The following is a 27,083-nucleotide window of genomic DNA, read 5'->3' on the forward strand; positions in this document are numbered from 1 at the left end:
CAACATGAATTTGGTGGGCCACACAAATATTTGGTTCATACTAACTAAAGACAGAATGTTAAAGGATCATCATATAATATTAGAAAAGAAAAATTAAGAGAACTTTATGTTTAGTATTTAACATCAGTTATATTGAGTGGTGGGACTATTGATTAGGGAAGTTGTACTGTAAAGTAAAATGAGAAAATTTAATGATTGAAAAACAGAAAGGCATTTTCTCTTACAATATGAGATATTAGTAGGAGATAAGTAGGTGGATAGATGGGTATGTAGGTAAATAGTTAAATCAATGGATAGATGATAAATAATGAAGAGTAAACATTAGGCTCTGGAAGAGTCTAGCAAAATGCTCATTTCCTTAGGTGCTTTCTGTGAAAAGTGAAAATGCAATATGAAACACATTGTCAAGCATCTATGATGTGAATGCTTCTATAAAAATGCATTCTGCTAATCATATTGAAGAACTATATACATTTTGCAAGTGTCACTAAAGAATAGTAGAGGTAGGTATATATATCCTGAAATTTGAAATTATTTTGGAAAATCTTCATAAGATACACAGTAGGTTCCTGATTTGGAATATTTGTTGGGCATCTATATTGTATTTATTTTTTTTTAAGTTAAGGAAAGAGGGAAAAAGCAAATAAATGTCAAGTACAAGATGAAAAGCAATAAATATCAATCAAATCAGTAGAAATAATTATATTAGAAACAATAAAGCAAAACAATAAAACAAAAAGCAACAAAATTCAGAACATTAATCAAAATAGCAATTAACAGAAAGAGATAAATTTCTATCAGAAGTAATGAACAGGCTCTTGTTTTTGTGTTATGAGCCAGTTAATGAAGAAGAGTCGATTATATGAATTATATTGAAATATAATTAAATTTCTTGCTGATTTGATTGAAACTACTGACATCAATAAAGATAACATAGAACATATGCCACCACAGTGAGATATTGACAGTGAATTGGATAATGAGCATCATTAATTGAAACAGTACTTAGGATAACTTGTGGAACAAGAAAGCTTAAAATACACTGGAATTTCACAGTTTACATGAAAGAGTTTTTCCCAGAGTTTTTAGAATGCTATGAATGCATTGATATCATTATCACGAGTTGTAATGATGGAAAACACTTTATGCCTTCCAACAAGCTCCCAGCTCAGCATATTCATAATGCTTCTTTGGAGAAAGAGGTTTGTAAAACTGTGGTACAAGGCAAAAAATTCGGAAACTACATATCAACAATAAGACTGATATCAGTAAGGCGATTTCATTGTGATGCTGGCCCTAAAGCAAAAACAGAGGACCCCATCCAAAATAAATAAATAAAACAAAAAGAAAATCAGAAACAGAGTCCAAGTGGTAGTAAACCTATCTAGTCAACTTATTATTGTTACAGCCAACACACAAACACACACACACACACACGGGCGTGCGCTCGCGTGGGCATACATCATACTAGAAGAAAGATTAAATTCTCCTATCATTTTCTTTACAAAAGAATACAAAATCTTGCCATGTAAAAATGGGTTTGAATATGAAGTTCAAGATGAAAGAATAAGATATTTAAATTAATGAGCTAATAAAAATATTTTTTCTGGACTGTTTTATAAAGATGCACCCGGTGTTTTCAGACTTGTTGAGTTTCTTTCACATTTTAAGTAAGAATTTTCTGTACAATTAGTTTTGCATTTAAAATGGTGTACGCTCCTTTTAATAGGGCCACTGCAAATGTGTAAACTTCAGGCCCCAGAAAACATTTATCTACCATTTGTACGGAAATAGGAAAACTTGGAAAAGTATATTGAGCCAACAAAAACATAGTTTGCATGCTTTCCTTCATTTGCTGTAACTGGAATGTGATTATATATCTACAAGTAAGCAGAATGGATGGGTAAAGAGGAACACATTCACTTGGACATGATAAATTATACAGGACTGTAGACATTATTACAGTGAGAACAAAGGAGGATATTCTAAGGAGAGGATCACAAAAAGTCAGCAGCTATGTGCATGTAATCATATAAAATTATATTTATTAAAATAAACGCCAAGAATGGAAACAAGAGGTTTTTTTTTTCCTTATGTTGTTTTCTTTTTCTCCATTGCTGCTGTTTTTTTTTTTATTTCTGTACTTTATGGTGTGTATGTAAGTTTATCGGTTTGGGTAAGGATAAGGGGGAGCTCAGAAATGATGGGGAAAAGGGTGAAAATGCAGCAGTGATACTCACTACACATTAATATAACATGGGGTGAATGGGAGGGAATACGTGAGAGAAAATGAGAAAAAAGTGATACTTTTCAAAAGGAAATATACTCAATACCTGACTTTTGTAACTGTAACCCCTCTATATATCACATTAACAATAACAATTAAAATAAAATGTTATCTACTCCTGGGAGTCAGTGAAGACAGATTGATGGAAGAATAGACACTAGAATCCAATAGGATTACTTGCATGTAGTGTATATGGATATAAACCAAGACTGAGTGTTATCTAAGAAGAGAGCCAACAGAAGCGACCATTAAAAAATTATTGGTAGCTTTTACATTCTCATCAACTAAGTGTCTTCTGTAAGTTTAGTGAGCCTTGTGGAGAAAAAGGGCCACAAAGACTGTTAATGGGCAAAGTTCATAACATATATAAAACTAAATCATAATGATTATGACCATTATGCCAGCTATTACTGGCTGAATAATTATATATTTGCATCTTGTGTATGTAAAATATTATCACAAGTTTGCAAATACAGGGACTAATCTCTAGTATTTACAGCAACTTGATAACTTAAGTGATAAAATACTTACTTTGTGGCTCCAGGAAAACTGAAAGTATAAAGAGGAGTTGAACTGTCTATAAAGTCTCAGAGCTAGTGAATGGAAAATTTAATAGTGTACCTTCTCACACCCTTTCCTCACGTGAATTTAAACCCCTTCTGAGAACTATATTGAAAAGCTTATCCTCATTTAAAGATTATTATTATACTTTGTCATACTCTTTTTCAGTTTTATTATTCAAATAACTCTCACTGTACCTTTGTCTTTTTAATTTTATTGTTATTATTAAGATGCTGAATAAAAGGGCTGTCATTTGATGTCAGGTAATGAGTACATTTCTCTTTGGATGATGTTACCCTTTCTTTTGCTTGTCAGTTCTATAAAACATCTTATGAGTCACAGAGTAAGCAATAAAAGAATGAAAATGAAAAATAATAGTTCATGGTCATGATATATATACTGTTTGTATGCTAGTCTTACTTTTAAATCATAGCACATTGTATTCCTTTTAGTTGAGTTGTAATTTTTGAAGTTTTTATTTGAAAAGGAGCACTGGTTAGAAATGAGTAGCTAATAACTCAACAATAACTTAAACAGTAAGAAAAGAGGGTAGCCAGTGGCATAGACATAACGTGAAGACTACCTCACAAGAAAGGAGAAAATTCAACACTTCTGTTAAAACTCTTCAGATGTTGGCAGAAACACATACTTGTTTTCAGGTGAAGGCTCAGTCCTTAATATTGTTTATTACTGTCTCTTGTGAGTGTCAGTTTAAATTGTATTTCCACCATCTGATTTTTGTAAGTGCTAAATTTCATTTATTTTCCATGTTCACAGAAACATCAGTGAAACAGAGATAATACTTATTTGGGATTTCAGAAGAAATTGTTAAATTCCTTTTCTAGAGAAAAAAAGCTGTTACAACTAAGGTGCATTTTTTTGTATGACCCTAAGCCTCAGAGTAAAAAGTGTGGAAGAAACATATTATCTTCATTATTATGATTATAAATGAAGTTATGGATCCTATTATTTTCTTCATACTGTGCTAAATATACAACATGAAATCTAATGTGTTATATTTTAGAAATATAGTATATTATTGTTGACTAAAAGCACCTTTTCAATGTGATGTATCATATTAACTTTATGTATGTTGAATTATCCTTCATAACAGGTTAAATTACAGTTCAGTTATTTTATTGAAGAGTGCTACCATTTGTAGTTATGAGAGCTATTGGCTTTTTTATGGAAGGAATTTTATCTGGATTTGGTAGGAGGGTAATGATGGACTCACAATGATATTCTATGTGGGCCTAAGGAGGCAGTTTCTTCCAAAGTATAATATTATATATGTATGTTACATTATATTACATATATTATATATAATGTATTTGTATATAATATATATACATCTGTCAGTTCTACCTAGATTGTATACTAACTTAGACTGTAGGTTTGATCAAGTCCTCTGTGTTGTTGATTGGTATATCCATTAATGATTATTGGATAGTGAACTGTCCTATAATTATGTTATTGTTTTCCTCCCTTCATTGCTATCATTGTTGTTTCACGTGCATATAGATGCCTAGTTGTCGAGCCTGTATTTATTTTCCTACCTTGAGAGTTAACCTTTTTCTTTTTATTTTTAGTTTAAGGAATATTTTAGCTGTTGCAAGTATGTCCACCCTTCTCTTTTGGCTACTGTTTGTAGACAATGTGTTTTCCTATCTCTTTACTTTCAGACCATGTATCTCTTTAACCAAAAGAAAAATTATTTTCCACAGACAGCAATAATTAGAACACTTGAACACATTCACCTACCCTGCCTTTTGACTGGTGAATACATTCCTTTTACATTTAAAGTAATTATTAATCAAGAAGAGTTTACTGTTACCAATAAGTTAATTAGACTTTTTGGTCTTTTAGTTTGTTATTCCTGTCTTCTCTTGGTATTTTCCTTTTAATTTTATTATTATTATTATAGTTATTATTTATTGATAGACTTTAATTCCTTTCTCAGCTTTGTTTACGTTAATTACACTGACTTTTTCTGTATGATTTCCAGGAACCTAAATTTAAAATCTTATAACCCCATTTTATGTTGATATTTGTGTATAAAAATTCCTATTTATATGCAAATATATTTGCTTATTTTTATCAAAATTTTAATATATTTTCCATATTTTAAATGCAAACATATATGTTTTATAACATACATCTTTTTTAATTGGTCTCACACATTTCATACTTTTATTGTGCAATCATTAACATAATTTATAGTTATCATTGTTGTGCTTCTGTGTTTTTAATTATATCAGAATTAAGAATGATTTGTTCATTGTTTTACAGTGTTAGTGTACCTTATGTTTGTCTACATATTTACCTTTTACTTCAAGCTCTATATCTTCATATGCTTTTGCATTGTTACTTAACTTCATTTTAAATCAGGGAGTTGTACTTATGAAGCAGAAGTTCTACTGCTAAGCCATGCCTCCAGCACTGTTTTGTATTGGTTGTTTTTGAGATAGGGGTCTGACTTTAAATCTTAGACTAGCATTTTTTCATGCCTTTACTTTTGTTAGGTAGTCAGATCTTTCTCTTCATTGTGAATAACGATTTTTTTAAAAATACAGTAGCATTGTTTGGCAGTTTGTGTAATTTACTCAGGATATAAAATCTCAGCCTATTTTTGTGTTATGGAATTCCTTTGCATGTGGTAGTTATTTTTCCATGCTAGAATAAAAATTTTCTGGTTTTAACATTTAACAATTTGATTACAACATATCTTCATAGCCTTTGATTGTACATTTTTATATGGGTTTGTTTGTACTTCTGAGCTTCCGTGTTTATTTCCACCTTCATATTTGGGGATGATTTCATCAAATATTTCTTAAAAATGAGGTTCTAACTTTTTCTCTTTCTCTTCACTTGTGACTCCCATAATTCATATATTGTTTTTATGAATCCCTTAGCCTTCATGCTTTTCCTTCCTCATATTTTAAAGCACAACCACCTCTGACAGTTATTTTATACTTATTTGTATAGGAAATCTGAATCATTGATCTCTTAAAACTTTCTGTGGATGTGTCTTCTCTACATATGTCTACGTATGTGCATGTGGATTCCTAATCTAAGGAATTGTCTGGTTTCCTTTTTTTTTTTTTTTTTTTTCAAAAGCCTATAATCTCTTGCTCCCTCTGGTGCCTGTCTGCTACACTGCAGGCCCACTGGAGAAACGGCTTTTCTTGGAAACTCCTGAGCAATTATGTTGGATCCTGTTTTCATTCCAAGACAGACAAGACAGAGCTCAGTCCCCCTTAGCAGTATCCTAGAAAACTCTATTGTTGTACACTTGTTATACTTTTCTGTTCTCCCAGAGGAAAAGATTACTGACTGAACAATATTGACTTCTGCCTTCTATACTTGTTGCTCTAAAACAGCAACATACCACCCAGCAGTATCCTTCAAACATCTGGAAAATTCAAGAGAAATAAGGAAAATCACAATCCCTTGGATAGCATTTCACACATTGTTATGTGTAGTCCATTTTTTATTTCTTTACCCAGGGAAAAGGCAAGGGCTGGGTGTTTTCTTTGTAATCATATGGTACTATGTAGGAAGTATCTCTATTATAAGAGAATGCCACAAATCTACCATAAATCTTCGACAGGTTTGGTTTCCTAATCACCTGTGGTTTCCTACCCACCTTACTTCTGGATTTCTTGCAAAGAACATTGGTCTACATTTTAGTCACTTATTGTTTCTCCATAGAGGGATGATGATCTTTACTAGTGTACTGTCTTGCATATATCTTTTTATTTTCTAAATTTTGTGCTGGTCCTGGGCCTTGAACTCAAGGCCTGGGTGCTGGGAGCATTTTTGCTCAAAGTTAGCATTCTGCTACTTTGGCCACAGCTCCATTTCAGGCTTTTGGTTGATTAACAAGAGATGTTAGTCTCAAGGACTTTCCTGCATGGACTAATTTCAAACCATGATTCTCATATCTCAGTCTTCTGAGTAGCTAGGATTATAGATGTGAGCCCCAAGGATCCATCTAATTTTCTATTTTTTTCTGTATGACACATAAAAATATGTAAGTGCTACTAGTTTTTATTAATTTTGTTTGCTGCCAGTTGGTTGGTAAAAACACTGTGGAGCAAGTAAATCAAAGACCCAATAACTGAAATAGAAAAATGGTGTATAAAACAATACAAAATTCATGTAATACACAGAAAACTGCTTTTGAACAAACTTATTTTCCTTCAACTCGTAGAGTTCTCCTGTTTGTTCAGAAAAAAACAAAACTTCTGTGATAGAAAGGGAATCAGAAGTATGTATAGAAGACAAGATTTACAATAGATGATTGAGAAAATTACCCAGAATTCTTCTCCTCCTTATGACTATGACCTCTCATACTGGCTGCCAGCTTGGATATTTGACTTAATTTATCCTACATGTTCTTTAGGTAATGTTTGGTTTTTTTGTTGTGACATATTTTTTATTTTACTTATGTTTGGTAGATACCATGAGATAAATTTAATGATGAGTATTTATACAACATATGTGAATTCATTTAAAACTTGCTAGAGCTACCTTTGACACCATTCCCTGTACATTTTGTGATGGTGCCCATCAGCCCTCCCTCCTCTATAGAGATAAACCACAGTAATTATAAAGATAAACTAGGTGAATTGCAAGGCAAAGAATAAATATTCAGATAGTTGTCCTTAAGTTTTTAATTTTCTTCAATAATGCTTTTCCTTAGTGTTTATTAAATACTATTTATGATGATTGAGTTTTCTATATTGAACACTATCTCAAAAAAAACCCTCTAAATGTTCCAAAGAATCATTATACATGAAGGCTGTCAAGTAGTCCACCTGGTATATAAGAACCTCTTACATTTGAGAAATTTATAGTATATAAGCTATGGGAGGTACTTTGATTCATTCATTTAAATACTTTTTGTTAAATTCTAGGATAGTTATAAATACAAATGAGACAAAATTCAAGATTTGTCCAAGGAAAGGGGCTAGAGGTGTTACTCTGTAGTAGGTAATCTACCAATCAAGAGTGAGGCACTGTATTCATATACCTGTACTGTCAAAAAATCATCATCATCATCATCATCATCATCGTCAAAGGAGGAAAAAGGTGCGTGTGTGTGTGTGTGTGTGTGTGTGTGTTTGAACAATACTCTGATAAAAATAGAAGCTACAATGACACTTGCTTGAGAATTTTGAGAGGTTTGAGGAAGGATAGGATTTACTACTGAGACCATGTGTGGTATAATGGAGAGGATGGCATCTGAACTGAGCCTTATGTATTGAAGAGACTTATGTGGGAGAAATAGGAAAGAAATTTCTCAGCAGAGAAAACAGCATGAGCATGAGACAGGTAAGCCTGAAGTGTATATACACAATGGAAAATAACTGCATGAATAAATTTATAGGTTTATGGAAGGATGTATGGAAGGATGAACATTCAGTTGTAAACTGAAATTTCAGAATGTTGAATTCAAATACAATATGTTATAGGGTGAGAGCAAGAAACTAAATACTGTAATGCTTGCTCTAACACTAATATTTTGAAATAAGCTCTTTATCTTTTGTAAAGTATCTGGTTTGTTTTCCATGAAATAATGCAGATTAGAGAATCTTTAAACTCTTTTCTAGATAGAAAAGTACTAGTTTTGCTTTTACTTAGTGAGCAACTGCTAATTAATTAATATGAGCAAACATGTGGTTAAAATACTTTTAAATATATATAGGAAGAATCTAAAAATTGATTTACACACAGGAATCAGAACCACAAAATAGTAAGAACAACATCATTTTGTTTAAGACTCTAGAATATCAGGAAAGACCATAAAAGAGAGATAGACAAAAAAGTACTGGCATAGATATGAGAGAATATTTCAACAGTAGTATCAAATGGAGAAACTGATAAATTTATATATATATATATATGTATATATATTATAATGCCCAGGCTCATTTCAAATATTATAATGTTATACATTGTATTCTGTGAATTTGTGTATGTATAAGAGAATACAAAAGAACATTGAGAGTTGTTTCAGTAGAAGAGAGATGGAATTTTTAAATTATTGTTATTTATTAGCTATCAGACACAGTTGTGTGGGATATAAACACTAAGGTACTTTTTGGAAGTCTTAGTCTTTTAGAATGCTTCATTACTCCCACAGCAATTAATCTTCACAGGAGTTTAAACAAAAGCACAAAATAAATGCACAAAATATTATGTGTAGGTTTGCAGAGAAGCTTAATTATATTAAATTATTATAGGCCTCAGATTATAGACTAATGTTTTCTAAAAAGCTTTATATAATCATGTATGTGTGCATATTCATATATTAATCTTTTACAGGGGTGGTATACATTAATATTTATAAAGCTATATACTCTCTATGAACATCATATATCAAAACTGAGCAATAATGTTTTAAGTAAATTGTGTTTTATTTTTAATTTTATTTTGCCTGAAGGCACAAAATAATTTTGACTGTGCAATATTAACTCTTGCTATTAAGTTGAAATAGCATATCTTCATTTGTAATCACTGAAAAGACTTCATTTTCTAATATTTTTATTATATTTAAGTAGTATACAAAGTAGTTATTATTCAACAAATCAGTTTCTAAATAAAACACATCTTGATTGATGTTATTTCTTTCATCATTCTCCCCCTCCCTCCCAAGCCATCCTCTCCCCTCAACTTTTTAAATTTCATTGGCTATGTATTGAATATTATAACTTCATTCTTTTCTCCTCTTCCTCTCTTCATTCATCCAAATCACTTCCCATGCCCTCCCCCTCACACCTTTCAATTGCCAATTTCCTGGTATTCATTTTGTTAGAATGTGAGTTGGATTTTAGATGAAATTACACCTTTTGAATTCTCCCCTGCAAATAATATACTTTAGCTAATACAATTGTTTACATTTGCATATAACTCCACATGTGTTTATGTGTACATTTATAAATTTGTTCTAGTTTCCACATATGAAAGAAAATGCTTCCTTCATCTCTCTAGGCTTGGTATCACTTAACATAACTTTTTAGGTCCATTCACTTCTTTGCAAATGATGTAATATCATTCTTCTTAATGAATAATTATTCCATTGTGTGTGTGTGTGTGTGTGTATGTGTGTGTGTGTGTGTGTGTGTGTGTGTGTATTATATACTTTCTTTTGTTTGCCCATTGAGGGGTTTGGAGGATGTTTCCATACCTTGGCTATGGTGAATAGTCCAACAATAAACATGATTGTGCAGGTGGCTTTACTGTATCCTGATTTGTAATCTTTGGATAATGCCCAAGGGTGGAATTGCTGTATCATATGGTAGTTCTATGTGAATTTTTTTGAGGAATCTCCAAGCTGCTTTTCCGAGTGACTGACAAAATTAAGTTGCCACTAGGAGTGTACTAAAGTTCCTTTACCCCAAATCTTCACACATGTCTGTTGCTGTTTGTATTCTTTTTTTTTTCCTAGTCCTGGGGCTTGAACTCAGGGCCTAGGCACTGTCCCTGAGCCTCTTTGTGCTCAAGGCGAGTGCTCTACCACTTGAGTCACAGTAGCATTCCTGGCTTTTCTGAGTAGTTTGCTGGAGATAAGATTTTCATGTACTTTCCTGTTGGGCTCATTAGCCTCTCCCGGCTCGGGTTCTTACTTCTTTCTTTCCACCCTCCCTTTCTCGCTCTCTCCCCTAGCCGTCCGACCTGCAGATAAGCTAGAGTGAAGCAGGGGAGTCAGCGCCGACCTGTCATGCACGTGGCCTGGTCGCGGATGTGTGCCCGCCTCCTTACCGCTAGAAGTCTGACGTACACATGCCACGGGGTCAGCTTCTTAGAGAACTTTATTGAGACAAGGACAAGGGGAGATGATTCCGAGGGGAGGGGTTTGGCCAGGATGTCGATAGGCTGAAAGGTATCACCTGACCCCCAAGAGCTATCGTCACTGGAGCGCGCCGAGCCAGGGCGGAGCTTGTAGGCGCCGGGCTGGCTAGGATGGGTTGGGGGCTGTTTGCCCAACCGGTTTCTCTGGATTCCGATCCAGAGAGGGAAGCCAGGCCGCTTTCCCCAGGGCTGGGGGAGGGGCATCAAGCCCCTTCCATCAAGGTGAAAGACCGATCCCAACACTTTCCTGTCCAGGGTGGCTTTGAACCACAATCCTCAGATCTCAGCTCCCTGAGTAGCTAGGATGATAGACATGAGCCACTGGCACCTGGATGCTGTTTGCATTCTTGATGACTATTCTAACCGGTAAATGGAATCTCAGTATTGTTTTGATTTGCATTTCCTTTATGGCCAAAGAGGTTGAACATTTCTTTTTTTAAAAATTTTTATTATCAAACTGATACACAGAGAGGTTACAGTTTCATATGATAGGCATTGGATACATTTCTTGTACTGTTTGTTACCTCATCCCTCATTCCCCCCTCCCTCTCCCCCTTTCCCTTTCCCCCCCCATGAATTGTTCACTTCATTTACACCAAACAGTTTTGCATGTATGGCTTTTGTTAGTTGTTTGTCTTTTTTACCTGGTGTCTCTCGATTTTGGCATTCCCTTTCAATTTCCTAGTTCTAATACCAATATACACAGTTTCCAATATACTCAGATAAGATACAGAGATAGTGTAGGTACAACCACAGGAAGGGGATACAAGAAGATCATCAATAATAGAAGCTACAGTTACACATAGCACGTTGAAAGTAGTTACAACATTGATATAACAATCGTTTCCATAACATGGAGTTCATTTCACTTACATCATCTTATGTGTTCATAAGGGTATAGCTATTGGGCTCTTGTGATCCTCTGCTGTGAACATTTCTTTATATGTCTATTGGCCGTATTTCTTTTTCTAAGAAGTCTCTATTTAGCTCATTTGCCATCTATTAATTGTGTTGTTGATTTTTTGAGGGTTTAGATCCTTGAGTTCTTTATACATTCTTGATATTAGTCCATTGAATGATATATAGCTGGAAAAGATCTATTCTGTGGATTTATCATTTTAGATGTTAACTATGTCCTTTACTGTACAGAAAATTTTTAGTTTAATGCAATCTCATTTGTCAATTCTTTCTTTGATTTGTTGAGTCCCTGGAACTTTACTCAGAAAATTCCTGCCTGTGCTGAGAAGTTCTCGAGTTTCTCATACTCCATCTTATGGTAGTTTCCTGGTTTTATATCCTACATTGGGGTCTTTGATCCAGTTTGAATTTACATTAGTACAGGCTAACAGATTATGATACAGATAATAAAATTCAGAAATAAATCAATATAGAGTGTATATTTACACTAAGCATCAGTTGTCTGTATTACAATGTTAATCTGTATTCTCAAAATACTGTACCATAGAGTACAAAAGCCCAGATGGCAAATGGTTGTTTTGCATTTTTACATGTTTACTCTCATTCCTTCCCACATGGAAACATAATTTTTCTCTTGAAATTTGTAATATTTCATTTTAGTGCATTTACCACTAATATGGTAATAATACCATTCATTCTTAGGGCTGTACTTTTGATTGCAGATTGTACTAATGAGCAACTGATTCTATCAATGAAAACAGCTAACATTAATTTTGGCATATTTGATGTATTTTATCTTTAGTACTGGGAGAAAAACATACCATTTTATAACCTTTTGACCTATTTACAATGGGAATTTTTAATGGTTTCATATTATGATTTTTTTGTCTTGTGATTAACGTGACCAGATGATTTAAAATTTAAGTTAAAATGGGTAATATAGTTCATTCTGTGCTCATCAACCAATAACCTACTTTTATTCCCTAGAGACAAGCAGAGTTACCAGGTTCTACAAAGGAAATTATCCCTTACCTTTTAGAAACACATGAAAATGCTATGACAATAATCAAATCTAATCAAAATAATGAAATCAAATCCATTTCCCCAATTTTACAAAAGTTCTTGACTATATGTTATATGGTATTCTCTACTTTCTTTGTTAAAACAGATATTGGTAATCATTTATTAGCATACATAAATTATTTGAGTCTTTGACACTGCTATATTGTATTTCATTGCATGGACATGCCATAATTCATTTAACTAAACTTTCAACAATGTTCATATGACTCTTGGTATTTTTTAATACAAACAAGAACTAAATAAATTACTTTTTATATATAGCACTTAACATTTGTATGGGAATGTCTACGTTTTTATACCTAAGCAACAATTCAGAAGTAAATTCTAGTTAAATTAATCTTTATTTATATTTATTTATTCCTCATGATATATTTAATAGTTCTTTTGTTCTTAAGATTCATTTTTTTCTTTTTCTGTGAGCTATCTACTTTGCTATTTTTTGAATTGTTGAACTTTTTTTACTAGTAAATCTTTAGATAATAGAAAAACATCACTTTTTAATATAATGGGTTAAAGAACAACTTGCATTATTTTACTTTTAAAAAATCCATAAAGTAGAGTGATTTAAGTGAACTAGAAGATATTGTCTTCTCTGATAATTAGTTCCAATAGAGATATAGAAACTGTGGATCATCATATAACTTATATTTATGAGCCCAAGTTAACAATTCTAGTTGTTATTGCTCCCAGAGAACAGAGATCTGGAGGAGTTGTGTATTCAACTGTGAATACAAGTTTCTAGACCTGTCAGGCAATATATTGGACCAAGGAATCTGAACAACATTGCCTTTAGATTGTAAGCCTTGTCTAGAAATGCTCTACTGTAGAAAGTATCAGGCTGTAGGTACAAGCTATTAATTTCCTGCAAGAGAGTTAAATAATGAGTGTAATTCCAGTTTGTCCTTTTGCCTTTGCTGTTATGAATTTCATCCTGCAAAATGTTAGCTTATTTATGTGTCTGAATATACCAATCTTTTCAAATGACATCTAGGTTTACTGTCTCCCTTAAAATGTCTTTCTCATTCGGATTATTTTTTGAAAACCTCCTGTCATTTCTTGTAGTAAATCTTATGGAAGTGTTAGCAGCAGTCCCTTTTGTTTCTGCCTCTTCTATATCTTCTTACAATTTTAAATTATTAGTTTCATTACCAAAACTCATGACAAGATAGGTAGCACACACTTTGGCATTGTATATCCACATATATTCTCGCCTTAAATATTTTCAAAGATCTGTTCCATTCATTCATTTTTTTGTGCTAGTACTTGGGATTGAACTCAGGGCCTTGTATTTACTCTTGACTTTCTTGCTTGTGGCTGGTGCTCAACCACTTAAACCACACCTCCAGTCTGGAATTATTTTGTTAAGTGGACATAGTCTTGTACACTTTTCTACATAAACTAGCTTCAATGTGTCATCATCCATGTCAGCCTCCTGTGTATCCAGGATTAGTGGCATGAACTAACAATGTCCAGCTTTAGGCATTTTTTTTTTCATCTACTTCAAACTATGGGCTTCCAAGTTTCTGAATCTGTTGGACTATGGAAATTACAAAAGCTGATGTGGTGTAGGAAACACATCAAAGCTTGGGGAAAGATAAAGACAGAAAGATTTAGGAATAGTTCATTAAATAGAATTAATAGTTGAAATAAATGAAATATATTTGTGAAAGGTGATTTAATGACTTGGAAAATTTAATTATGCTGATTTGATTAAAGTGTCAGAAAACATTGATATTATCAAAATTGATTTGTGGAGCACCATTATTTTAGATTGATGAAGCTACAATAGACGATAAAATAATTTTACCTTCGAGTAATGGTTCTTAGAACTGATATTGCAACATAAAATTATGTGGATGGGTAGCTAGACAAGTGGAATTTATGCTCTCTATATTTTTCTCTCTGCCTCCCTTTCTTTTTTCTCTTGATTTCCCCTGCTTTATATTCCACTTTCCTTATATGTTGTACCACTTCCCTACTTGCTATATACTTATTTTTTTCTGGGTTTTGGACTTAGGTTCTTTAATTTTGTGTATGTGTATACATATTTGAGAAGGAAGATGAGAGTAGTACCTATTACAAATCTCATTATGACTCATAAGAACATTTATGGACTATTTCCTGAAAGGTTTTATTTCTAATTAGTTTATCAGTTAAAACATATTTTATATATTGTTTTGTGAGATATAGTAGAATAAAGCAAAATTAATAAAATTAAAGTAGTAAACATAGTATACTAATACATATATAAAGTAAATATAAATAAAGTAGAGATAAATGAAGAACATGTTGAGCATAAGATGGCAGATTAGAAGCTTCCTCCAGGATATTCCCTGAATAAGATGGACCAAAATATAAAAGGATAAACTCAGAGGACAGAAAGAGGAAGACCATTGGCAATTACAGGTGTGGTAATGGAACAGCTGAAAATCACTGAGAAAGAGGAAGGATATTATATACAAGTTGAATACTGCCCTCCGCACCTGCTCCAACACCTCAGAGTAGATGGGGAGCCAGAGCCACCAGACAAGGTCAGTCTGACAGCCCTAGTGATGACAGATTAGCAATCAAGCCACAAGATAAATCCATTGGAGGATTTGGTGTGACCCTGAATTATTCTGTTTGGCAGATCAGTAGTGGACAAGATATTCGTTTTTTATATCTTCAGATCTCAGAGCAGTATAGTTGGACACCATCTTGGGGAAGGGTTATTATTTGGAACTTAGCTACTATGGGGACCTGAAAACAATGCAGTAGCACACCAAGGAGCCTGAGAACCCTAGGCCACAATGCCTGGGTGGGATGAAACAAAGCGGTAGTCTTAAAGAGGAAGAGGTTGAAGTTCTGACAATGAGCAGGTAAGGAAGAAGATAGGCCAATCAGGACCTTGTGCTATGGAGGACATGTAATCAATGACTCATCTCCATGTGGTGAGGACCAATCACAATTCCCTTGGATCACTTCAGAGACTATAAACTGATCCCAAATCCATGAGGAGTAGATTGCTTAGCCTCAGAATCATCTACAGTGCTTTGTGTGGTTTACTGATGTGCTGCACTAAGAGCTCTGAGCCGGATTGGGATCAGAATGCTCCTTTTTCAGAGCCTCCTCCCACCGGGTGGTTTATTGCTGGGCAGGATATGGAAGCACTGAGCCCAGCAAGCAGATTAATGACTTGTCTGCATTTCCCCCATCCAGTACTGATTTCAAAAGTCTGTGCTGTCTCCACTTGTCAAGACACTCATGGAACACCTTTATGCTTCAACAATTACTACCCATGGGTGTATATATAAAGGAGCTTTTGGAATGAGTGGGAACCTTCCAGACTTACAGGACAAAAGATCTTTGAGGTGCAAAGAAAGCCACCTTCTAAGGCAAGTGCAGTGTTCAAACTCACAAAAGACCATTAGTGTTACCAAGTCAGTACTTTTGATTCTGTTCTATGACATGACATGTATACTAACCACAGAATAATCTAGAAGGATAATATTCCTTCTACTTTATAAAAGCCAGGATTTCTCTATAAAATTGTATATACTATATTTTAAGTATATTCCTATATGCAATTTTCTGTGAGGATAAAATTTTTATCTGCATTAAATTTACAATGATTTCATAAATGTAAAATACAAATGACCTCCAAATTAATCAGCTCTGGCTAGAATGTATGTGTATTGTAGGTAGATATGTGTGTGCATACTTATACCAAAATAGATCTCGAAGTAAATATGGATTTAGTTAAAGTATAGTTTACTTGCATGTGAGTCAAATGACTGCTCGCTAATCTGGTCTTTAGAGTTAAGTAAAACTTTACTTCTTTATCTGCTGTTTAACAGGCTGGTTACAGTTACAAAAGGAAGGTAATGAGTACATTTCTTCTTAAATATAGTTTCCCCCCCTCATTTTCTTCTGCTTATTACTCCCCACTCCTTTCATCCCCAAGTGTAAAGTTGATTTCCAATGTAGGGTCTAGTGAGTATCATTGTTACATTAGTTCTTCTGTATCAGTCTTAAGCTTGCTTTTATAGTGGATAAATATACATAATATAAAGTTTATTATTTTTACTAATATTAAATGTACAGTTAAGTGTCATTAAGAGCATTCACATTGTAAAACAACATCACCATCTATCTTGCAGATTCTATATGTTGGCTTTATAAAGCTATATCCAATAAACAATAACTCTTCATTTTCTCTCCTCTACATCTCCTATTTTTACAGCAACCATTCTACATTTTATCCCCTTTAGTTTTTCTCTTATAGGTATCTGATGTCAGTGGAAATATATAATATTTGTCATATCAAACAAACATCTTATTACAGTTCAGATAATATCTTAAAGTTTCATCCACTTACCAAAGAATTTTTCCTTATACAAATATTCCAATGGATAAGTGTGTCTATATGCAACATTTTGTTTTGAACACTAACGTTGCTTCAGCCTAATATGGAAAATACTGCTGTGAATATGGGTTTACACTTATCTCTTTAAACCTCTATTTTCATTTATTTCAGATATATAGTATAAGTAAAGCTACTGGTCACTGGGTTTTTCTGTATTTAATAGTTTATGGAACTACTATCATATTTTCCATAGAAGGTATACTGTTTTACATCCTAACAGCAATGCACTAGGATTCCAATTTTTCCATATCCTTGACACTAATTAGGATTTTATGTTTATTTTTCAAAATAATGATCCTAATGTGAATAAAGTAGTATTTCCTGGTGGTTTTATTTACATTTTCCTACTCATTATTGTTGAACACATTGTCATCTTCTTACTGGCTATTTGAATATTGTGTTAGGAGAAACGACTTTTCAAATCTTAGTCATATTTTTTAGTTGAATTGTTAGTTTGTTTATGTTGTTTAGTTGGCATTATTTCTCTGTTGTACATACTAATCATATATAAAATTGTAAACATTTTCCCTACTGCATATATTACCATCAGGTCCTTTGGTGCACAATAAAATTAGGGTTGATATAGTTGGTTTGTCTATTTTTATTTTCTTATCAGTGTTTGTGATATCACATTCAAAAATTCATTGCAGACCCAATGCCATAAAAATTTACTCTGTTTTCTTCTGTGAGATTTATCCATTATGTTTGACACTTTGAGTTAATTTTTGTATCAGTATATAGTAATAGTCCAGTTTTGCTATTTTTTTTCTAGTAGAATTTGGTGAAAAGGTCTTTATGCTTACCTTCCTAGTTTTTAAACCTTTTAAATGAAGCAAATGCATTCTCTCAAGTAGATGACTATTAGATTCTCAGAAATTTTAATCAACATTACAGGAGATAGCTCTATTCAACAGTACTTTATTTTAGACAGAATAATTCATCCTTCTATAATGTAATTACTTTTTCTACAAATACTACACTGGTCACACATTTTACTTGACATAATTATTTCTAACACTGAATGGTTAAAGATACTAAGGGAATAAAGATAGGTTAATAGGTATAGACAGACATGCTGACAATGAGTACCTCTGTTATTAATTAGCTTTCTCATATGTTTGTGTAGAATTCTAAGCAAGCACAGTTGTTCAGCTATATCTGTTAAAAATGGACTTGGCTAAATCAAATAAATAGAAATAAAATTGCTGTCATTTTATTTTAAAAGTCCACAAAAATAGACATATGTTTACATTTTCTTCAGACTGCTTTGCAGAAAATACTGTAACCTTTGTGATACATGGATAAAGGATTCCTAATATTTTGGCTTTTATATCACATCCATTTTCATTGGAAGAGTAAAATACATTGGCAAGGTTAAAGAGGTGAAGTAGGCAGTGATCCAGGACAAAGGAACATAAGAAATCAAGGATGCCTAGGAAAATGGCTCTGGTAGTGAATTACACAAAAGTTGTTAGACTACATAAGACAGAGGAAAGATACTATAAGCAGAAAGTCTCCAATGAATTTGGAAGAAATAGTAGTATGTGTCTGACATGGGCTTTAGTTCACTGGGGAGTTACAGTACTCTAGAAAAAGAATTCTGCACAAGGTTAAAGAAAGAAAATTTTAAGTTTTATTATTCTAGAAACAAGTAGGTGTAGCAGAAGTGAAAATGCATTTATTCAAAATGTTTCCTGGCACTGACAGAACCAATGTGAAGTAGAAACTGGATATTGAATGCCAACATCACTAAAATGGTGATTCAAACTCTGGTAACCTTAATCCAAAATGATAGAATCCTGTGTAAGCTACTTTGGGTACATGTAAAATGTCAAGAAGCATATGTGGAATATGAAGAAATAACTCAAGATAATGAATGTAAATCCTATTATATTGTTCCTGACACATTGGCAAATTATATTTACCATTTAATGTTACTGTTTCCAAATGAACACAAAGGAAAAGTATATTAGCATTGTTATAAAAATTGCATTGCCTGCATACTGATCATTTAAATGGATAAATCAGTATATTGAAATATATAATTTACCAAAATATAGAACTGAAAGGAGTCTGTGGTTGCTACAGAAAGCTCCAACATACTTTACAAATAGTAATTTAAAATAGCACTTGTAGCTGAGCCCTGGTGGCTCACACCTGTGATCCTAGCAACTCAGGAGGCTGAAATCTGAGGATGGCAGTTTGAAGCCAGCCCAAGCCCGAATGTGCAGAAGACTCTTATTTCTAATTAACCACCAGAAAGATGGAAGTGGTGCTGTGGGTCACGTGGTAGGGCGTGCTAGACTTGCACATGAATGATAGCACCCAGGCCCTGAGATCAAGCCCTACAACCAAAAAAAAAAAAAAGTAGCACGCATGTGTGTACATGAATGTGTGTGTGAGTGAGTGTGTGTGTGTGCGTGTGCATGTCAGCCAGTACTGGAACTTTAATTCCGGGCCTGTCACTGTCCCTGAGCTTTGAGTTATATACATGTTGCACACAACATGGAGCACTACCAGGAGCAAGTCAGTGATGGAAACCTGTCTATGATACCAAGGAGCCTGTGCCTCTTGCCAGCAATTGACACCCCAGGTCCCGTTAACATGATTATTGATTATCAGACAGTGAAGTACAGAGAATAAGTTAGCAATCTCTTTGAAGTTACAGCCACTAGCATGTGAAGCAATCCTAACATGAGTGACTTTCTTATCTCAGGAAACGGAGGTAAGCAGCAAGCAACCACAATTTGTATAGGCCTTTATCGAACTACAAGGTCCAAAGGAGTATGATGGATTCTGATTAACTCACATTTAGGGTAGAATCTTGGGTATCTGTAATGCTATGGGCAGCTGATCTTTCTTGGGCCACTCCATTCCAACTCTCTTTACCAAACCCCATGGGCTCAACAATTACAGATTCCCATACACATCTATTTCTGGCATTTTGGTGATTAACTGGAGATAAGAATCTCATGGACATTTCCTGCCTAGGTTAGCTTTGAATTTCAACCCTCAACTCACATCTCAGCCTTTTGAGTAGTTAGAATTACAGGCGTGAGCCATTGACACCTGTATAACACTTATGTTTATATATTTAAAACATGCTAGCTTTAATGGGACCAAATAGGCCTAGGAGGTATGGCATAAGTGGGAACTTCCTAGCCAGTATGAGGCCTTGAGTTCAAAACCTTTGCACACCCAAGGAAAAGCTAACCATAAAATTGGACAATATAATTTTTCTGACTAATTAATTATTGTCAAAGTGATATACAGAGGGGTTATAGTTTCATATGTAAGGCAGTGGGTACATTTCTTGTATAATTTGTTACCTCCTCCCTCTTTTCCCCCTCCTCCTCCCCCTTTCCCTCTCTCCTTATGAGTTGTTCAGTTGGTTTACACCAAATGGTTTTGTAAGTATTGCTTTTGGCGTCATTTGTCTTTTTATCCTTTGTCTCTCAATTTTGATATTCCCTTTCCCTTCCCTAGTTCTAAAACCAGTATATATCGTATCCAGGGTACTCAGATGAAATGCGGTGATAGTACGTGAACTACCACAGGCAGGGGTTACAAGAGGATCATCAACAACAAAAGCTACAGTTTCACATGGAATGTTGAAAGTAATTACAACAGTGATATAACACTCATTTCCATAACATGGAGTTCATTTCACTTAGCATCATCTATGTGTTCATAAGGGCATAGCTATTGGGCTCTTGTGATCCTATGCTGTGACTAGCCTACAGGGAACCCTACTACATTGTTGGTGGAAATGTACACTTGTTCAGCCACTCTGGAAAGCAGTATGGAGATTCCTCCGAAGGCTAAACATAGAGCTACCCTATGACCCAGCAGCCCCACTTTTGGGCATCTACCCAAAAGATTACAAACAAGGACACACTAAAGTCACCAGCACAACAGTGTTCATCACAGCACAATTTGTCATTGCTAAAATATGGAACCAACCCAGATGCCCCTCAGTAGACCAATGGATCATGGAAGTAGTGGTACATATACACAATGGAATTTTATGCCTCTATCAGAAAGAATGACATTGCCCCATTCATAAGGAAATGGAAGGACTTTGAAAAAATTATACTAAGTGAAGTAATCTAGACTCGGATAACATAATTTTAAAGGATAAATTTAATCATCTTTGTTTTGGTTGAATATTTCATAGCTCATCACCTGAATGGGTCATGTGTGCCCTAATTTTTAAAGCTTAAATTTCGAATTTTGTCTTTGTATCATTGGCATGGTTTCATTTTAGATTGTTCTTTATTATTTTGTTGGATCTCAAATATGTTCCTGCCAAAGAGATAATCAATTACAATAATGAGAATAATAAGGATTAGTTAACCTTTCTCAGTGATAATGTTATTATTTAAATACTTCCCTTTATAAGATGTGAAGCTGAATAAAGAATGAGAACACCAAATTACTGAATCTCAAAGAAGTTAAATGCTAGACAAGCCCACTGCCAAATTAGAAAAGTACTCAGAGTTGTACATTGGTAAATATTAATATTTAATCAGTTAGAAAAATGGAACCACTATTTCATAGTTTATTATTTTCTGTACGGAAACCGTGGTGAGTTGAACTTTCTATTTGGTATAACAGACTTTTAGGAAATAAGAGTTTACAGGAAAATATGCTTCTACTTTAGTACCAATTTAAGCTTAGAGAAAATGAATATAGACCTTTAGAAACTGCCAGTGATCTGTAGTAGTGCAGAGTAATTTAGTAATTTTGAATGCTAAATTGAGTGATGCTAGCCATGAATTCTGTTCCTGCTAAAGAGATAAGCAATTATGACAATGAAGATAATTCCTGTAAGAAAACCACGAATGGCAACAGAAGGCATCATATTTTCAACCTGTTAACATTCTTCCACTGATGTAAACTTGTCAGTTTCAAACTTGAAATCCTGGCCCTATCCACACTTGGAATATGTTGATTGAAAAGATGTGAGTGAATTGCAATGAATTATCCCTCATCATGATACTTAGAAAAATTTCTGACGGTGATTTTAAAGAGTTTCAGTGAGACACAGGAAGCTTTAAAAATGTGTGACTCCTGATGTTACAGAGTTTTATTTAAGTGGATTGCTTATGGGAAGATAAGTGAGGCCCTAGATGGAACATGTGTACAATGACCTTTTCTTTGAAGAATTCTTATCTTATCTAGAAGTGTTATCTCAGTAGTCTTATTTGTGATGATGTGTAGTATTTTTATCACAGTCATCTTTGAACTTTTCTCATACCTGATGTCCTTTGTTCTGTTTGTGCCATTTCATATAGAGAAAATAAAAAACTAGTGCCATATGGTATTGGAGATGTTGGAAAAGTTTCATGTTGCTTTTAACCTATTTCTGCCTCTCCTAGTTATTTGAAATGTATTTCTTGGGAAGTACTTTATGGAATTTAGTAATTTGATTGCTTTTAACACTCCCTGAAGTTTAGTGATTTATTTATTTATATGTTAGTTGCTTCTAACACATCTTCATTTTCATCAATTTCTTCTTTTATTGTCAAATGGGTTCTATAGCATACATTGATCAAAACAATTACATAGGTGGATAACATGAGGTGTTGCATTACTTTTTAAGTTGAGGAAAAATGTAAGATTTCTCCATCACCAGTCATTAGACTGACATAGCAACCATGTTTGTTTCTTCCCAAGAGATCCTAGTACTTCTGAATTCGATGCTGGGATGAAAATCATATTTTTTTCCACAACTATTAAACACATAACTTTTCATGAAGGAAGATTAAGAAGTCATCCGTTGTACAAATTGCTCAGTAGCCATTTTAAACAAGACAGAGAGCTATACCATTCTCAAGTCATGCAAGTAGCAGCAGGATCAGTGTTAGCCTATGGGTACCACTGAGAGATATCATGGGTGAAAGGATGGAGGCAGGTAACCCAGGAAGGTTTAATATCATTGACACCTCATTTCAAACATCTGCTGATATCTCTATTATATTTGTCTATGTATGGAAGGCAGAGTATACCAAGAAAAAGGAAAGGAAAGGCAGGCAGGCAGGCAGGCAAGCAGGCAGGCAGGAAGGAAGGAAGGAAGGAAGGAAGGAAGGAAGGAAGGAAGGAAGGACAAACAGAAAGGACAGATGGAGGAAGGGAAACAAAAGCAAAAAACAAAAAAACAGGTCTCCTAAGTAGTCTGGGACTTCACAATAAAATTGCCATCACTTAGCTTTGGCACCCCTAGCTACTGCCCTTTCAGGTTAAGATGAGGACCACAGTGGTATAGATAGCTTTGCCTGTTCTTAGGAGAACCTTCTTTTGTGGTGATTTATTTTCATTATTAGGCTTTCAAACTCAGAGTCTTTTCCATTGTAGAATGACAGAGGCTATAATCTAATATTTTGCAATTAAAGGTGCTATGTTTTGGCTTTTATGATTGCTCAATAATGGAATTGTTCTTACAGGTGCTTTTTCACACTCCTTCTAATTCACTTAGGCTTCCCAGAAGTTAGTTTTAAGATTCACTTTAGTTTGCATAGTTATTGTAAGATAACCTACACATGTATATGGGCACTTATTTGGGTCTCAGCTGTCACCACACAGATATCTGGAGAGTCAGCTTGAGACTGTATTGGGGAGAGAAGATGACACCATCACAATAGGGAGGCACCCTAACTTGCTCCAAACAAATAGTGAACTGGGAACTCCAACACCCAATGCCCCATCAAGAGACTGGCAAACCCAACAACCAGAACAAACAGAGAAACACAGGAAACAAAAAAAGAACAAAGAAAGAAAAGCGTATAATATGCACAAAGCCAGAAATTCTCCGGGGTACACCCCACCCCATCCCAGCCTGAACAGGGTCAGGCTGGGAAAGCAGTCCCAGCGCCGGTGAACAGGACCACAGATCCTCAGCCACCACAGAAGCAACAGAGGAAAAGTCCCGCAGTGAGTGCAGAGATCAGACAGCAGGATCTTCATGGGCCACAGACTGCTCGCAGACCAGACTGAGACAGACAGTGGCGCGGGCCCGGGCGGTGCAGACTGGGAGAGCTGCGACCGCCACCACCAAATGATTGATCACCACACCCCAGCCTGGAAAAGCCCACAGCAGCATGGGACACATACACAATCCAGGACCAGTAAGTTCCCCATTGGCCCCACCCCCCCCAAACGGGAGATCAGCTCTGGAAGAGATGCAAAACCTGATGTAGAGCTCATCACAAGGGGACAAAGAAGCTAGAGCCCCTCCCTCCCCCTCCCTACCCCAAGGGAACAAAAGAGTCCCATATCTAGTGGCTCAAGGACCCTACAGCTCTTGGGAGGACACAGGAGTTAGCAGAGGCAGATCAGCACCCAACAAAGTGGCCAGAAGACACCTTAGGCCAGTTTTCCCCAAAGCACCAGCTGGGAAGCCTGAATCTGTCTGCACCAGCCCCCCCGCCCCCTTAGCTGGGACCCGGGGACTGGCAGGCAGTTGAATGCCATCTGAGGTGCCCTGGTCTGTGCAGACTTTTTGAACAATAATCACAGGCTTGCTGGTGTGCAATACCGGCCCAGCAGGGGCACCTGGGCCTGAGCACACACCCCACCTCACAGCGGAGGCGGAGAGAGTCTGTGGGCACCAACCCACGCCAAGACACTTGAATCTGCTGGGGACCATGCATACCGCCCCCACAGCAGATTTGCAAGAGGGCACAAGCACCATCCAATAATCTGGGGCACTGTGCCCCCCAAAAGAAGCACAAGAGCTCACATGCAAGCGCCCCCCCAGAGGGCCAGTGTGTGTCAGCATGCTAGCCCTCCAGTAGGAGGGTCTCGTGCCCAACCCCCCCCCATGGGAGCGCATAAGTGGGCAACCTGCCCCCAGCGGCAACGCCCACTCTGATAGGGACACTCTGCACAGGTGGGCTAGCCACTCCTCAGTGGCAATAATCAATCTGAGAGGTGAGCTCTCTTGAACCACAGCAACTAGTGGGGAAAGAATCAAAGACAAAAGTCTCCATGCCACGCTGAATCAGCAACCCACGAACCCACAAAAGGGGCCCACAAGGGTAAGCACAAAACAGTGGCAGAGCACAGTCCTGCAGAGAAAGACCCAGAACCTACCCACCCCTAACTGTGGTCAGGGTAACCACCTCGGCAACAACTGAAATGGTCACGCTCACCCATAGGGCAGTAAGGTTCAACAGCCGAACTAAAACCCGGAGCCAGGATACAAAAAAGTCACCGCTGATGGACCAGGGGGAACCAGCACAAAGCCAAGACAAGGCCGCCACCTACAGCCCCCTGAATGTGCAAAAACTCCAGATGTGCAGATCACAAAAAAATTACAAAGTTTATGAAAGGTCAAGCCAACTCGCCAGCTCTAAAAAGTAGTACGACTGAGGGGATGGAGAATAAAAAACAACTGAGGCTAAGATAGCAGAAATTATCAAAAGCCTCAGGAACGAATACAGAAAACAATTCCAGGAGTTTAGAATGGAAGTCTTGAAGGACCTTCAGGAAGTCAAGGAAGACAAAGAAGCAAAAATAGATACAGTCTACTCCTCCTTTAAAGAAGATCTTAACATCCTGAGAAACAAAATGCATGAAAAAATAGAATCAAAACACAACTCATTAAAAGAGGAAAGTACTACAATGAGAGTTGATCTGGCAACCATAAACAGCTCACTTGCCTCAGTGCAAACACTTGGAGCCACATCACAAAGAACTGATCATCTTGAATCTTTTTTTTTTTTTTGGCAGCCCTGGGGCTTGGGCTCAGGTCTGAGCACTGTCCCTGGCTTCTTTTTGCTCAAGGCTAGCACTCTGCCACTTGAGCCACAGCACCCCTTCTGGCCATTTTCTGTATATGTGGTGCTGGGGAATCAAACCCAGGGCCTCATGTATACGAGGCAAGCATTCTTGCCACTAGGCCATATCCCCAGCCCTTGAATCTTGAGTCTCTCTTTTGGATGATGATTCAGCTGATAAGGACCAGAAGATTACTACACTCCAAGAAACTTTCAAACTCCAAGGCAGACTAGTCCAGGAGATAGTGGACAGGGAGAAGAGATATAACCTGCATATAATCAGAATAGATGAAGGAGAGGAGTACCAGAGCAGAGGCATACAACACGTATTCAATAGAGTTATTGCAGAGAACTTCCCCAATCTCATAAGGGACAACCTCACCCAAATAACAGAAGCATATAGGTCACCTGGCAGACCAGACCCTAGAAAATCTTCGCATAGAAACATAATTATCAAGGCCTCAGATCTCAAGAATAAAGAGCAAATTTTGAATGCAGCCAAAACAAAGAAAGAAGTATATTACAAAGGAAAAACGATCAGAATCATGGCAGATCTCTCCACACAAACTTACAATGCACAAAGAGCCTGGAAGAACACAATCCAAGTCTCCAGGCCAATAACTGCCAACCCAGAATTAGATACCCAGCAAAATTAGAATTTACCTTTGATGGAAAAACCAGACCATTCCATTGCAAAGAGGAACTAAATGATTATTTGAATAAAAAGCCAGCCTTACAGCGAATTCTAAGATGGGAACCCCACCCAACAGAAAACGTACAGGACCCCAGACAGAAACAGAAACTACAATAGCCAGAGCCCAACAGGAAGAGCAGCTCAAAAAAGACAAAAAGGAAGGAAGAGGAAACACAGTGTAACAGGAAAATGGAACGGAAAAAACTACACTTATTCATGATCACTTTGAATATAAATGGTATAAATTCTCTGATAAAAAGGAGCAGACTGACAGAGTGGATCCATAAACAAAAAGTTGCTATCTGTTGTCTTCAGGATACCCATTTCACAGCAAGGGACAAAAACAGGCTCCGAATGAAAGGATAGAGCAAGATTTTCCAAGCAAATGCACCTACCAAAACGGCAGGGGTAGCCATCCTGATTTCAGATAAGCTAGACTTCTCATTAAAATCAGTTAAAAAAGATAAAGAAGGACACTACATATTAATACAAGGAAAA

This window comes from Perognathus longimembris, chromosome 28 (assembly GCF_023159225.1).
Source record: "Perognathus longimembris pacificus isolate PPM17 chromosome 28, ASM2315922v1, whole genome shotgun sequence".
NCBI classification, from domain to species: Eukaryota; Metazoa; Chordata; class Mammalia; order Rodentia; family Heteromyidae; genus Perognathus; species Perognathus longimembris.